Raw genomic sequence first — 14,856 nt, forward strand, 5'->3', positions numbered from 1 at the left:
GCGCCTGGCCCAGATGATTCGAATCCCCTCAATGTCCGCAAGTCTGATGCGCCTAATAACCATAATAACCAATCATATTACCGTCCGCTACCAAGTATCCAGAATTGACCAATTAGAGCAGAGTTAGGGTGAATTTAGTATCGGGCTTGTGGCGCAATGGATAACGCGTCTGACTACGGATCAGAAGATTCTAGGTTCGACTCCTGGCAAGCTCGTGCGTTTTGTCTGAGTGAGATTTGGAAATGAGCGATATATTTTCAATTTGTGCTGAGTGTCTTTGCCTACATGCACCAATAATTTATACCTCATAAACCCATCAAAAAAATAAACTTCCCTTTTTCAGGACCTTGTCTTTCAAAGATAATTCTTAAAAATACAAATAACTTCACAGATCTTAATTTTAATGGGATTAAACACTGTTTCCCATGCGTGTTCAATGATCCATAAACAATGAATGAACATGCATATGTGGAACATCATTAAGACACTAACAGCTTACAGATGGTAGGCAATTAAGAAGTTTTGAAAACTTAGGACACTAAAGAGGCCTTTCTACTGACTCTGAAAAACACCAAAAGAAAGATGCCCAGGGTACCTGCTCATCTGCGTGGGCACAAACCCACCTTTGTTGGACCAGACAGGACTGTCAAAAAGTGCTCTTCATTGACGAGTTGCGGTTTTGTCTCACCAGGGCTGATGGTCGGATATACGTTTATTGTCGAAGGAATGAGTGTTACACCGAGGCCTGTACTCTGGAGCGGGATGGAGGTGGAGGGTACGTCCTGGTCTGGGACGGTGAGTCACAGCATCATCAGACTGAGCTTGTCATTGCAGGCAATCTCAATGCTGTGTGTTACAAGGAAGACATCCTACCCCCTCATGTGGTACCCTTCCTGCAGGCTCATCCTGACGTGACCCTCCAGCATGACAATGCCACCAGCCATACTGCTCGTTCTGTGTGTGATTTCCTGCAAGACAGGAATGTCAGTGTTCTGCCATGGCCAGCGAAGAACCCGCACCTCAATCCCATTGAGCACGTCTGGGACCTGTTGGATCGGAGGGTGAGGGCTAGGGCCATTCCCCCCATAAATGTCCGGGAACTTGCAGTTGCCTTGGTGGAAGAGTGGGGTAACATCTCACAGCAAGAACTGGCAAATCTGGTGCAGTCCATGAGGAGGAGATGCACTGCAGTTCTTAATGCAGCTGGTGGCCACACCAGATACTGACTGTTACTTTTGATTTTGACCCCCTTTGTTCAGGGACACGTTATTCCATTTATGTTAGTCACATGTCTGTGGAACTTGCTCAGTTTATGTCTCAGTTGTTCAATCTTGGTATGTTCATACAAATATTTATAAATGTTAAGTTTGTTACGCTTCATCGGCCGATGAGGGCCCTCACCGCTCGATCATGTTGTCAACAAGGCAGCATAGTGCGTGTTCCAGAAACATTCAACATAACTTTTCCATGAAATATATGTTCGAATTTTCAAAGTCGTTTTCATTGGGAAGGCCGATAACGCGTTTTCAACAAATAAAACAATCACTTTTGCAGGTGAAAACACTGAATCCTACTCATTACTCGACATACATAATTACGTCACTTTTGTTTTGAGCCGACTTCGCCGTGGGCTTTGAACGGTGCTCACGCCCGGGAAGCAGTTCGATTCCAAATTTCACCAGGTGCCAAACACCCTAACCGGGCGCCTGGCCCAGATGATTCGAATCCCCTCAATGTCCGCAAGTCTGATGCGCCTAATAACCATAATAACCAATCATATTACCGTCCGCTACCAAGTATCCAGAATTGACCAATTAGAGCAGAGTTAGGGTGAATTTAGTATCGGGCTTGTGGCGCAATGGATAACGCGTCTGACTACGGATCAGAAGATTCTAGGTTCGACTCCTGGCAAGCTCGTGCGTTTTGTCTGAGTGAGATTTGGAAATGAGCGATATATTTTCAATTTGTGCTGAGTGTCTTTGCCTACATGCACCAATAATTTATACCTCATAAACCCATCAAAAAAATAAACTTCCCTTTTTCAGGACCTTGTCTTTCAAAGATAATTCTTAAAAATACAAATAACTTCACAGATCTTAATTTTAATGGGATTAAACACTGTTTCCCATGCGTGTTCAATGATCCATAAACAATGAATGAACATGCATATGTGGAACATCATTAAGACACTAACAGCTTACAGATGGTAGGCAATTAAGAAGTTTTGAAAACTTAGGACACTAAAGAGGCCTTTCTACTGACTCTGAAAAACACCAAAAGAAAGATGCCCAGGGTACCTGCTCATCTGCGTGGGCACAAACCCACCTTTGTTGGACCAGACAGGACTGTCAAAAAGTGCTCTTCATTGACGAGTTGCGGTTTTGTCTCACCAGGGCTGATGGTCGGATATACGTTTATTGTCGAAGGAATGAGTGTTACACCGAGGCCTGTACTCTGGAGCGGGATGGAGGTGGAGGGTACGTCCTGGTCTGGGACGGTGAGTCACAGCATCATCAGACTGAGCTTGTCATTGCAGGCAATCTCAATGCTGTGTGTTACAAGGAAGACATCCTACCCCCTCATGTGGTACCCTTCCTGCAGGCTCATCCTGACGTGACCCTCCAGCATGACAATGCCACCAGCCATACTGCTCGTTCTGTGTGTGATTTCCTGCAAGACAGGAATGTCAGTGTTCTGCCATGGCCAGCGAAGAACCCGCACCTCAATCCCATTGAGCACGTCTGGGACCTGTTGGATCGGAGGGTGAGGGCTAGGGCCATTCCCCCCATAAATGTCCGGGAACTTGCAGTTGCCTTGGTGGAAGAGTGGGGTAACATCTCACAGCAAGAACTGGCAAATCTGGTGCAGTCCATGAGGAGGAGATGCACTGCAGTTCTTAATGCAGCTGGTGGCCACACCAGATACTGACTGTTACTTTTGATTTTGACCCCCTTTGTTCAGGGACACGTTATTCCATTTATGTTAGTCACATGTCTGTGGAACTTGCTCAGTTTATGTCTCAGTTGTTCAATCTTGGTATGTTCATACAAATATTTATAAATGTTAAGTTTGTTACGCTTCATCGGCCGATGAGGGCCCTCACCGCTCGATCATGTTGTCAACAAGGCAGCATAGTGCGTGTTCCAGAAACATTCAACATAACTTTTCCATGAAATATATGTTCGAATTTTCAAAGTCGTTTTCATTGGGAAGGCCGATAACGCGTTTTCAACAAATAAAACAATCACTTTTGCAGGTGAAAACACTGAATCCTACTCATTACTCGACATACATAATTACGTCACTTTTGTTTTGAGCCGACTTCGCCGTGGGCTTTGAACGGTGCTCACGCCCGGGAAGCAGTTCGATTCCAAATTTCACCAGGTGCCAAACACCCTAACCGGGCGCCTGGCCCAGATGATTCGAATCCCCTCAATGTCCGCAAGTCTGATGCGCCTAATAACCATAATAACCAATCATATTACCGTCCGCTACCAAGTATCCAGAATTGACCAATTAGAGCAGAGTTAGGGTGAATTTAGTATCGGGCTTGTGGCGCAATGGATAACGCGTCTGACTACGGATCAGAAGATTCTAGGTTCGACTCCTGGCAAGCTCGTGCGTTTTGTCTGAGTGAGATTTGGAAATGAGCGATATATTTTCAATTTGTGCTGAGTGTCTTTGCCTACATGCACCAATAATTTATACCTCATAAACCCATCAAAAAAATAAACTTCCCTTTTTCAGGACCTTGTCTTTCAAAGATAATTCTTAAAAATACAAATAACTTCACAGATCTTAATTTTAATGGGATTAAACACTGTTTCCCATGCGTGTTCAATGATCCATAAACAATGAATGAACATGCATATGTGGAACATCATTAAGACACTAACAGCTTACAGATGGTAGGCAATTAAGAAGTTTTGAAAACTTAGGACACTAAAGAGGCCTTTCTACTGACTCTGAAAAACACCAAAAGAAAGATGCCCAGGGTACCTGCTCATCTGCGTGGGCACAAACCCACCTTTGTTGGACCAGACAGGACTGTCAAAAAGTGCTCTTCATTGACGAGTTGCGGTTTTGTCTCACCAGGGCTGATGGTCGGATATACGTTTATTGTCGAAGGAATGAGTGTTACACCGAGGCCTGTACTCTGGAGCGGGATGGAGGTGGAGGGTACGTCCTGGTCTGGGACGGTGAGTCACAGCATCATCAGACTGAGCTTGTCATTGCAGGCAATCTCAATGCTGTGTGTTACAAGGAAGACATCCTACCCCCTCATGTGGTACCCTTCCTGCAGGCTCATCCTGACGTGACCCTCCAGCATGACAATGCCACCAGCCATACTGCTCGTTCTGTGTGTGATTTCCTGCAAGACAGGAATGTCAGTGTTCTGCCATGGCCAGCGAAGAACCCGCACCTCAATCCCATTGAGCACGTCTGGGACCTGTTGGATCGGAGGGTGAGGGCTAGGGCCATTCCCCCCATAAATGTCCGGGAACTTGCAGTTGCCTTGGTGGAAGAGTGGGGTAACATCTCACAGCAAGAACTGGCAAATCTGGTGCAGTCCATGAGGAGGAGATGCACTGCAGTTCTTAATGCAGCTGGTGGCCACACCAGATACTGACTGTTACTTTTGATTTTGACCCCCTTTGTTCAGGGACACGTTATTCCATTTATGTTAGTCACATGTCTGTGGAACTTGCTCAGTTTATGTCTCAGTTGTTCAATCTTGGTATGTTCATACAAATATTTATAAATGTTAAGTTTGTTACGCTTCATCGGCCGATGAGGGCCCTCACCGCTCGATCATGTTGTCAACAAGGCAGCATAGTGCGTGTTCCAGAAACATTCAACATAACTTTTCCATGAAATATATGTTCGAATTTTCAAAGTCGTTTTCATTGGGAAGGCCGATAACGCGTTTTCAACAAATAAAACAATTACTTTTGCAGGTGAAAACACTGAATCCTACTCATTACTCGACATACATAATTACGTCACTTTTGTTTTGAGCCGACTTCGCCGTGGGCTTTGAACGGTGCTCACGCCCGGGAAGCAGTTCGATTCCAAATTTCACCAGGTGCCAAACACCCTAACCGGGCGCCTGGCCCAGATGATTCGAATCCCCTCAATGTCCGCAAGTCTGATGCGCCTAATAACCATAATAACCAATCATATTACCGTCCGCTACCAAGTATCCAGAATTGACCAATTAGAGCAGAGTTAGGGTGAATTTAGTATGGGGCTTGTGGCGCAATGGATAACGCGTCTGACTACGGATCAGAAGATTCTAGGTTCGACTCCTGGCAAGCTTGTGCGTTTTGTCTGAGTGAGATTTGGAAATGAGCGATATATTTTCAATTTGTGCTGAGTGTCTTTGCCTACATGCACCAATAATTTATACCTCATAAACCCATCAAAAAATAAACTTCCCTTTTTCAGGACCTTGTCTTTCAAAGATAATTCTTAAAAATACAAATAACTTCACAGATCTTTAATTTTAATGGGATTAAACACTGTTTCCCATGCGTGTTCAATGATCCATAAACAATGAATGAACATGCATATGTGGAACATCATTAAGACACTAACAGCTTACAGATGGTAGGCAATTAAGAAGTTTTGAAAACTTAGGACACTAAAGAGGCCTTTCTACTGACTCTGAAAAACACCAAAAGAAAGATGCCCAGGGTACCTGCTCATCTGCGTGGGCACAAACCCACCTTTGTTGGACCAGACAGGACTGTCAAAAAGTGCTCTTCATTGACCAGTTGCGGTTTTGTCTCACCAGGGCTGATGGTCGGATATACGTTTATTGTCGAAGGAATGAGTGTTACACCGAGGCCTGTACTCTGGAGCGGGATGGAGGTGGAGGGTACGTCCTGGTCTGGGACGGTGAGTCACAGCATCATCAGACTGAGCTTGTCATTGCAGGCAATCTCAATGCTGTGTGTTACAAGGAAGACATCCTACCCCCTCATGTGGTACCCTTCCTGCAGGCTCATCCTGACGTGACCCTCCAGCATGACAATGCCACCAGCCATACTGCTCGTTCTGTGTGTGATTTCCTGCAAGACAGGAATGTCAGTGTTCTGCCATGGCCAGCGAAGAACCCGCACCTCAATCCCATTGAGCACGTCTGGGACCTGTTGGATCGGAGGGTGAGGGCTAGGGCCATTCCCCCCATAAATGTCCGGGAACTTGCAGTTGCCTTGGTGGAAGAGTGGGGTAACATCTCACAGCAAGAACTGGCAAATCTGGTGCAGTCCATGAGGAGGAGATGCACTGCAGTTCTTAATGCAGCTGGTGGCCACACCAGATACTGACTGTTACTTTTGATTTTGACCCCCTTTGTTCAGGGACACGTTATTCCATTTATGTTAGTCACATGTCTGTGGAACTTGCTCAGTTTATGTCTCAGTTGTTCAATCTTGGTATGTTCATACAAATATTTATAAATGTTAAGTTTGTTACGCTTCATCGGCCGATGAGGGCCCTCACCGCTCGATCATGTTGTCAACAAGGCAGCATAGTGCGTGTTCCAGAAACATTCAACATAACTTTTCCATGAAATATATGTTCGAATTTTCAAAGTCGTTTTCATTGGGAAGGCCGATAACGCGTTTTCAACAAATAAAACAATCACTTTTGCAGGTGAAAACACTGAATCCTACTCATTACTCGACATACATAATTACGTCACTTTTGTTTTGAGCCGACTTCGCCGTGGGCTTTGAACGGTGCTCACGCCCGGGAAGCAGTTCGATTCCAAATTTCACCAGGTGCCAAACACCCTAACCGGGCGCCTGGCCCAGATGATTCGAATCCCCTCAATGTCCGCAAGTCTGATGCGCCTAATAACCATAATAACCAATCATATTACCGTCCGCTACCAAGTATCCAGAATTGACCAATTAGAGCAGAGTTAGGGTGAATTTAGTATCGGGCTTGTGGCGCAATGGATAACGCGTCTGACTACGGATCAGAAGATTCTAGGTTCGACTCCTGGCAAGCTCGTGCGTTTTGTCTGAGTGAGATTTGGAAATGAGCGATATATTTTCAATTTGTGCTGAGTGTCTTTGCCTACATGCACCAATAATTTATACCTCATAAACCCATCAAAAAAAAACTTCCCTTTTTCAGGACCTTGTCTTTCAAAGATAATTCTTAAAAATACAAATAACTTCACAGATCTTAATTTTAATGGGATTAAACACTGTTTCCCATGCGTGTTCAATGATCCATAAACAATGAATGAACATGCATATGTGGAACATCATTAAGACACTAACAGCTTACAGATGGTAGGCAATTAAGAAGTTTTGAAAACTTAGGACACTAAAGAGGCCTTTCTACTGACTCTGAAAAACACCAAAAGAAAGATGCCCAGGGTACCTGCTCATCTGCGTGGGCACAAACCCACCTTTGTTGGACCAGACAGGACTGTCAAAAAGTGCTCTTCATTGACGAGTTGCGGTTTTGTCTCACCAGGGCTGATGGTCGGATATACGTTTATTGTCGAAGGAATGAGTGTTACACCGAGGCCTGTACTCTGGAGCGGGATGGAGGTGGAGGGTACGTCCTGGTCTGGGACGGTGAGTCACAGCATCATCAGACTGAGCTTGTCATTGCAGGCAATCTCAATGCTGTGTGTTACAAGGAAGACATCCTACCCCCTCATGTGGTACCCTTCCTGCAGGCTCATCCTGACGTGACCCTCCAGCATGACAATGCCACCAGCCATACTGCTCGTTCTGTGTGTGATTTCCTGCAAGACAGGAATGTCAGTGTTCTGCCATGGCCAGCGAAGAACCCGCACCTCAATCCCATTGAGCACGTCTGGGACCTGTTGGATCGGAGGGTGAGGGCTAGGGCCATTCCCCCCATAAATGTCCGGGAACTTGCAGTTGCCTTGGTGGAAGAGTGGGGTAACATCTCACAGCAAGAACTGGCAAATCTGGTGCAGTCCATGAGGAGGAGATGCACTGCAGTTCTTAATGCAGCTGGTGGCCACACCAGATACTGACTGTTACTTTTGATTTTGACCCCCTTTGTTCAGGGACACGTTATTCCATTTATGTTAGTCACATGTCTGTGGAACTTGCTCAGTTTATGTCTCAGTTGTTCAATCTTGGTATGTTCATACAAATATTTATAAATGTTAAGTTTGTTACGCTTCATCGGCCGATGAGGGCCCTCACCGCTCGATCATGTTGTCAACAAGGCAGCATAGTGCGTGTTCCAGAAACATTCAACATAACTTTTCCATGAAATATATGTTCGAATTTTCAAAGTCGTTTTCATTGGGAAGGCCGATAACGCGTTTTCAACAAATAAAACAATCACTTTTGCAGGTGAAAACACTGAATCCTACTCATTACTCGACATACATAATTACGTCACTTTTGTTTTGAGCCGACTTCGCCGTGGGCTTTGAACGGTGCTCACGCCCGGGAAGCAGTTCGATTCCAAATTTCACCAGGTGCCAAACACCCTAACCGGGCGCCTGGCCCAGATGATTCGAATCCCCTCAATGTCCGCAAGTCTGATGCGCCTAATAACCATAATAACCAATCATATTACCGTCCGCTACCAAGTATCCAGAATTGACCAATTAGAGCAGAGTTAGGGTGAATTTAGTATCGGGCTTGTGGCGCAATGGATAACGCGTCTGACTACGGATCAGAAGATTCTAGGTTCGACTCCTGGCAAGCTCGTGCGTTTTGTCTGAGTGAGATTTGGAAATGAGCGATATATTTTCAATTTGTGCTGAGTGTCTTTGCCTACATGCACCAATAATTTATACCTCATAAACCCATCAAAAAAATAAACTTCCCTTTTTCAGGACCTTGTCTTTCAAAGATAATTCTTAAAAATACAAATAACTTCACAGATCTTAATTTTAATGGGATTAAACACTGTTTCCCATGCGTGTTCAATGATCCATAAACAATGAATGAACATGCATATGTGGAACATCATTAAGACACTAACAGCTTACAGATGGTAGGCAATTAAGAAGTTTTGAAAACTTAGGACACTAAAGAGGCCTTTCTACTGACTCTGAAAAACACCAAAAGAAAGATGCCCAGGGTACCTGCTCATCTGCGTGGGCACAAACCCACCTTTGTTGGACCAGACAGGACTGTCAAAAAGTGCTCTTCATTGACGAGTTGCGGTTTTGTCTCACCAGGGCTGATGGTCGGATATACGTTTATTGTCGAAGGAATGAGTGTTACACCGAGGCCTGTACTCTGGAGCGGGATGGAGGTGGAGGGTACGTCCTGGTCTGGGACGGTGAGTCACAGCATCATCAGACTGAGCTTGTCATTGCAGGCAATCTCAATGCTGTGTGTTACAAGGAAGACATCCTACCCCCTCATGTGGTACCCTTCCTGCAGGCTCATCCTGACGTGACCCTCCAGCATGACAATGCCACCAGCCATACTGCTCGTTCTGTGTGTGATTTCCTGCAAGACAGGAATGTCAGTGTTCTGCCATGGCCAGCGAAGAACCCGCACCTCAATCCCATTGAGCACGTCTGGGACCTGTTGGATCGGAGGGTGAGGGCTAGGGCCATTCCCCCCATAAATGTCCGGGAACTTGCAGTTGCCTTGGTGGAAGAGTGGGGTAACATCTCACAGCAAGAACTGGCAAATCTGGTGCAGTCCATGAGGAGGAGATGCACTGCAGTTCTTAATGCAGCTGGTGGCCACACCAGATACTGACTGTTACTTTTGATTTTGACCCCCTTTGTTCAGGGACACGTTATTCCATTTATGTTAGTCACATGTCTGTGGAACTTGCTCAGTTTATGTCTCAGTTGTTCAATCTTGGTATGTTCATACAAATATTTATAAATGTTAAGTTTGTTACGCTTCATCGGCCGATGAGGGCCCTCACCGCTCGATCATGTTGTCAACAAGGCAGCATAGTGCGTGTTCCAGAAACATTCAACATAACTTTTCCATGAAATATATGTTCGAATTTTCAAAGTCGTTTTCATTGGGAAGGCCGATAACGCGTTTTCAACAAATAAAACAATCACTTTTGCAGGTGAAAACACTGAATCCTACTCATTACTCGACATACATAATTACGTCACTTTTGTTTTGAGCCGACTTCGCCGTGGGCTTTGAACGGTGCTCACGCCCGGGAAGCAGTTCGATTCCAAATTTCACCAGGTGCCAAACACCCTAACCGGGCGCCTGGCCCAGATGATTCGAATCCCCTCAATGTCCGCAAGTCTGATGCGCCTAATAACCATAATAACCAATCATATTACCGTCCGCTACCAAGTATCCAGAATTGACCAATTAGAGCAGAGTTAGGGTGAATTTAGTATCGGGCTTGTGGCGCAATGGATAACGCGTCTGACTACGGATCAGAAGATTCTAGGTTCGACTCCTGGCAAGCTCGTGCGTTTTGTCTGAGTGAGATTTGGAAATGAGCGATATATTTTCAATTTGTGCTGAGTGTCTTTGCCTACATGCACCAATAATTTATACCTCATAAACCCATCAAAAAAAAACTTCCCTTTTTCAGGACCTTGTCTTTCAAAGATAATTCTTAAAAATACAAATAACTTCACAGATCTTAATTTTAATGGGATTAAACACTGTTTCCCATGCGTGTTCAATGATCCATAAACAATGAATGAACATGCATATGTGGAACATCATTAAGACACTAACAGCTTACAGATGGTAGGCAATTAAGAAGTTTTGAAAACTTAGGACACTAAAGAGGCCTTTCTACTGACTCTGAAAAACACCAAAAGAAAGATGCCCAGGGTACCTGCTCATCTGCGTGGGCACAAACCCACCTTTGTTGGACCAGACAGGACTGTCAAAAAGTGCTCTTCATTGACGAGTTGCGGTTTTGTCTCACCAGGGCTGATGGTCGGATATACGTTTATTGTCGAAGGAATGAGTGTTACACCGAGGCCTGTACTCTGGAGCGGGATGGAGGTGGAGGGTACGTCCTGGTCTGGGACGGTGAGTCACAGCATCATCAGACTGAGCTTGTCATTGCAGGCAATCTCAATGCTGTGTGTTACAAGGAAGACATCCTACCCCCTCATGTGGTACCCTTCCTGCAGGCTCATCCTGACGTGACCCTCCAGCATGACAATGCCACCAGCCATACTGCTCGTTCTGTGTGTGATTTCCTGCAAGACAGGAATGTCAGTGTTCTGCCATGGCCAGCGAAGAACCCGCACCTCAATCCCATTGAGCACGTCTGGGACCTGTTGGATCGGAGGGTGAGGGCTAGGGCCATTCCCCCCATAAATGTCCGGGAACTTGCAGTTGCCTTGGTGGAAGAGTGGGGTAACATCTCACAGCAAGAACTGGCAAATCTGGTGCAGTCCATGAGGAGGAGATGCACTGCAGTTCTTAATGCAGCTGGTGGCCACACCAGATACTGACTGTTACTTTTGATTTTGACCCCCTTTGTTCAGGGACACGTTATTCCATTTATGTTAGTCACATGTCTGTGGAACTTGCTCAGTTTATGTCTCAGTTGTTCAATCTTGGTATGTTCATACAAATATTTATAAATGTTAAGTTTGTTACGCTTCATCGGCCGATGAGGGCCCTCACCGCTCGATCATGTTGTCAACAAGGCAGCATAGTGCGTGTTCCAGAAACATTCAACATAACTTTTCCATGAAATATATGTTCGAATTTTCAAAGTCGTTTTCATTGGGAAGGCCGATAACGCGTTTTCAACAAATAAAACAATCACTTTTGCAGGTGAAAACACTGAATCCTACTCATTACTCGACATACATAATTACGTCACTTTTGTTTTGAGCCGACTTCGCCGTGGGCTTTGAACGGTGCTCACGCCCGGGAAGCAGTTCGATTCCAAATTTCACCAGGTGCCAAACACCCTAACCGGGCGCCTGGCCCAGATGATTCGAATCCCCTCAATGTCCGCAAGTCTGATGCGCCTAATAACCATAATAACCAATCATATTACCGTCCGCTACCAAGTATCCAGAATTGACCAATTAGAGCAGAGTTAGGGTGAATTTAGTATCGGGCTTGTGGCGCAATGGATAACGCGTCTGACTACGGATCAGAAGATTCTAGGTTCGACTCCTGGCAAGCTCGTGCGTTTTGTCTGAGTGAGATTTGGAAATGAGCGATATATTTTCAATTTGTGCTGAGTGTCTTTGCCTACATGCACCAATAATTTATACCTCATAAACCCATCAAAAAAATAAACTTCCCTTTTTCAGGACCTTGTCTTTCAAAGATAATTCTTAAAAATACAAATAACTTCACAGATCTTAATTTTAATGGGATTAAACACTGTTTCCCATGCGTGTTCAATGATCCATAAACAATGAATGAACATGCATATGTGGAACATCATTAAGACACTAACAGCTTACAGATGGTAGGCAATTAAGAAGTTTTGAAAACTTAGGACACTAAAGAGGCCTTTCTACTGACTCTGAAAAACACCAAAAGAAAGATGCCCAGGGTACCTGCTCATCTGCGTGGGCACAAACCCACCTTTGTTGGACCAGACAGGACTGTCAAAAAGTGCTCTTCATTGACGAGTTGCGGTTTTGTCTCACCAGGGCTGATGGTCGGATATACGTTTATTGTCGAAGGAATGAGTGTTACACCGAGGCCTGTACTCTGGAGCGGGATGGAGGTGGAGGGTACGTCCTGGTCTGGGACGGTGAGTCACAGCATCATCAGACTGAGCTTGTCATTGCAGGCAATCTCAATGCTGTGTGTTACAAGGAAGACATCCTACCCCCTCATGTGGTACCCTTCCTGCAGGCTCATCCTGACGTGACCCTCCAGCATGACAATGCCACCAGCCATACTGCTCGTTCTGTGTGTGATTTCCTGCAAGACAGGAATGTCAGTGTTCTGCCATGGCCAGCGAAGAACCCGCACCTCAATCCCATTGAGCACGTCTGGGACCTGTTGGATCGGAGGGTGAGGGCTAGGGCCATTCCCCCCATAAATGTCCGGGAACTTGCAGTTGCCTTGGTGGAAGAGTGGGGTAACATCTCACAGCAAGAACTGGCAAATCTGGTGCAGTCCATGAGGAGGAGATGCACTGCAGTTCTTAATGCAGCTGGTGGCCACACCAGATACTGACTGTTACTTTTGATTTTGACCTCCCTTTGTTCAGGGACACGTTATTCCATTTATGTTAGTCACATGTCTGTGGAACTTGCTCAGTTTATGTCTCAGTTGTTCAATCTTGGTATGTTCATACAAATATTTATAAATGTTAAGTTTGTTACGCTTCATCGGCCGATGAGGGCCCTCACCGCTCGATCATGTTGTCAACAAGGCAGCATAGTGCGTGTTCCAGAAACATTCAACATAACTTTTCCATGAAATATATGTTCGAATTTTCAAAGTCGTTTTCATTGGGAAGGCCGATAACGCGTTTTCAACAAATAAAACAATCACTTTTGCAGGTGAAAACACTGAATCCTACTCATTACTCGACATACATAATTACGTCACTTTTGTTTTGAGCCGACTTCGCCGTGGGCTTTGAACGGTGCTCACGCCCGGGAAGCAGTTCGATTCCAAATTTCACCAGGTGCCAAACACCCTAACCGGGCGCCTGGCCCAGATGATTCGAATCCCCTCAATGTCCGCAAGTCTGATGCGCCTAATAACCATAATAACCAATCATATTACCGTCCGCTACCAAGTATCCAGAATTGACCAATTAGAGCAGAGTTAGGGTGAATTTAGTATCGGGCTTGTGGCGCAATGGATAACGCGTCTGACTACGGATCAGAAGATTCTAGGTTCGACTCCTGGCAAGCTCGTGCGTTTTGTCTGAGTGAGATTTGGAAATGAGCGATATATTTTCAATTTGTGCTGAGTGTCTTTGCCTACATGCACCAATAATTTATACCTCATAAACCCATCAAAAAAATAAACTTCCCTTTTTCAGGACCTTGTCTTTCAAAGATAATTCTTAAAAATACAAATAACTTCACAGATCTTAATTTTAATGGGATTAAACACTGTTTCCCATGCGTGTTCAATGATCCATAAACAATGAATGAACATGCATATGTGGAACATCATTAAGACACTAACAGCTTACAGATGGTAGGCAATTAAGAAGTTTTGAAAACTTAGGACACTAAAGAGGCCTTTCTACTGACTCTGAAAAACACCAAAAGAAAGATGCCCAGGGTACCTGCTCATCTGCGTGGGCACAAACCCACCTTTGTTGGACCAGACAGGACTGTCAAAAGTGCTCTTCATTGACGAGTTGCGGTTTTGTCTCACCAGGGCTGATGGTCGGATATACGTTTATTGTCGAAGGAATGAGTGTTACACCGAGGCCTGTACTCTGGAGCGGGATGGAGGTGGAGGGTACGTCCTGGTCTGGGACGGTGAGTCACAGCATCATCAGACTGAGCTTGTCATTGCAGGCAATCTCAATGCTGTGTGTTACAAGGAAGACATCCTACCCCCTCATGTGGTACCCTTCCTGCAGGCTCATCCTGACGTGACCCTCCAGCATGACAATGCCACCAGCCATACTGCTCGTTCTGTGTGTGATTTCCTGCAAGACAGGAATGTCAGTGTTCTGCCATGGCCAGCGAAGAACCCGCACCTCAATCCCATTGAGCACGTCTGGGACCTGTTGGATCGGAGGGTGAGGGATAGGGCCATTCCCCCCCATAAATGTCCGGGAACTTGCAGTTGCCTTGGTGGAAGAGTGGGGTAACATCTCACAGCAAGAACTGGCAAATCTGGTGCAGTCCATGAGGAGGAGATGCACTGCAGTTCTTAATGCAGCTGGTGGCCACACCAGATACTGACTGTTACTTTTGATTTT

General features: G+C 45.3%; 9 non-coding genes across 9 annotated transcripts; all 9 read left to right on the plus strand.

Annotated features, from left to right (window-relative positions):
* Nucleotides 1–142: 142 nt before the first annotated feature.
* trnar-acg (transfer RNA arginine (anticodon ACG)) lies at nt 143–215 on the plus strand. Its single transcript has one exon. It is a non-coding gene; the product is annotated as a tRNA-Arg (tRNA).
* A 1,629-nt stretch (nt 216–1,844) lies between these two features.
* Nucleotides 1,845–1,917, plus strand: trnar-acg (transfer RNA arginine (anticodon ACG)). The gene has a single exon. It is a non-coding gene; the product is annotated as a tRNA-Arg (tRNA).
* A 1,629-nt stretch (nt 1,918–3,546) lies between these two features.
* On the plus strand, nt 3,547–3,619 carry trnar-acg (transfer RNA arginine (anticodon ACG)). The gene has a single exon. It is a non-coding gene; the product is annotated as a tRNA-Arg (tRNA).
* A 1,629-nt stretch (nt 3,620–5,248) lies between these two features.
* Nucleotides 5,249–5,321, plus strand: trnar-acg (transfer RNA arginine (anticodon ACG)). Its single transcript has one exon. It is a non-coding gene; the product is annotated as a tRNA-Arg (tRNA).
* A 1,629-nt stretch (nt 5,322–6,950) lies between these two features.
* trnar-acg (transfer RNA arginine (anticodon ACG)) lies at nt 6,951–7,023 on the plus strand. The gene has a single exon. It is a non-coding gene; the product is annotated as a tRNA-Arg (tRNA).
* Nucleotides 7,024–8,650: 1,627 nt separating this feature from the next.
* trnar-acg (transfer RNA arginine (anticodon ACG)) lies at nt 8,651–8,723 on the plus strand. Its single transcript has one exon. It is a non-coding gene; the product is annotated as a tRNA-Arg (tRNA).
* A 1,629-nt stretch (nt 8,724–10,352) lies between these two features.
* Nucleotides 10,353–10,425, plus strand: trnar-acg (transfer RNA arginine (anticodon ACG)). Its single transcript has one exon. It is a non-coding gene; the product is annotated as a tRNA-Arg (tRNA).
* Nucleotides 10,426–12,052: 1,627 nt separating this feature from the next.
* trnar-acg (transfer RNA arginine (anticodon ACG)) lies at nt 12,053–12,125 on the plus strand. The gene has a single exon. It is a non-coding gene; the product is annotated as a tRNA-Arg (tRNA).
* Nucleotides 12,126–13,755: 1,630 nt separating this feature from the next.
* Nucleotides 13,756–13,828, plus strand: trnar-acg (transfer RNA arginine (anticodon ACG)). The gene has a single exon. It is a non-coding gene; the product is annotated as a tRNA-Arg (tRNA).
* The last annotated feature ends 1,028 nt before the right edge of the window (nt 13,829–14,856 follow it).

Source organism: Oncorhynchus nerka, linkage group LG28 (assembly GCF_034236695.1).
Source record: "Oncorhynchus nerka isolate Pitt River linkage group LG28, Oner_Uvic_2.0, whole genome shotgun sequence".
Taxonomy (NCBI): Eukaryota; Metazoa; Chordata; class Actinopteri; order Salmoniformes; family Salmonidae; genus Oncorhynchus; species Oncorhynchus nerka.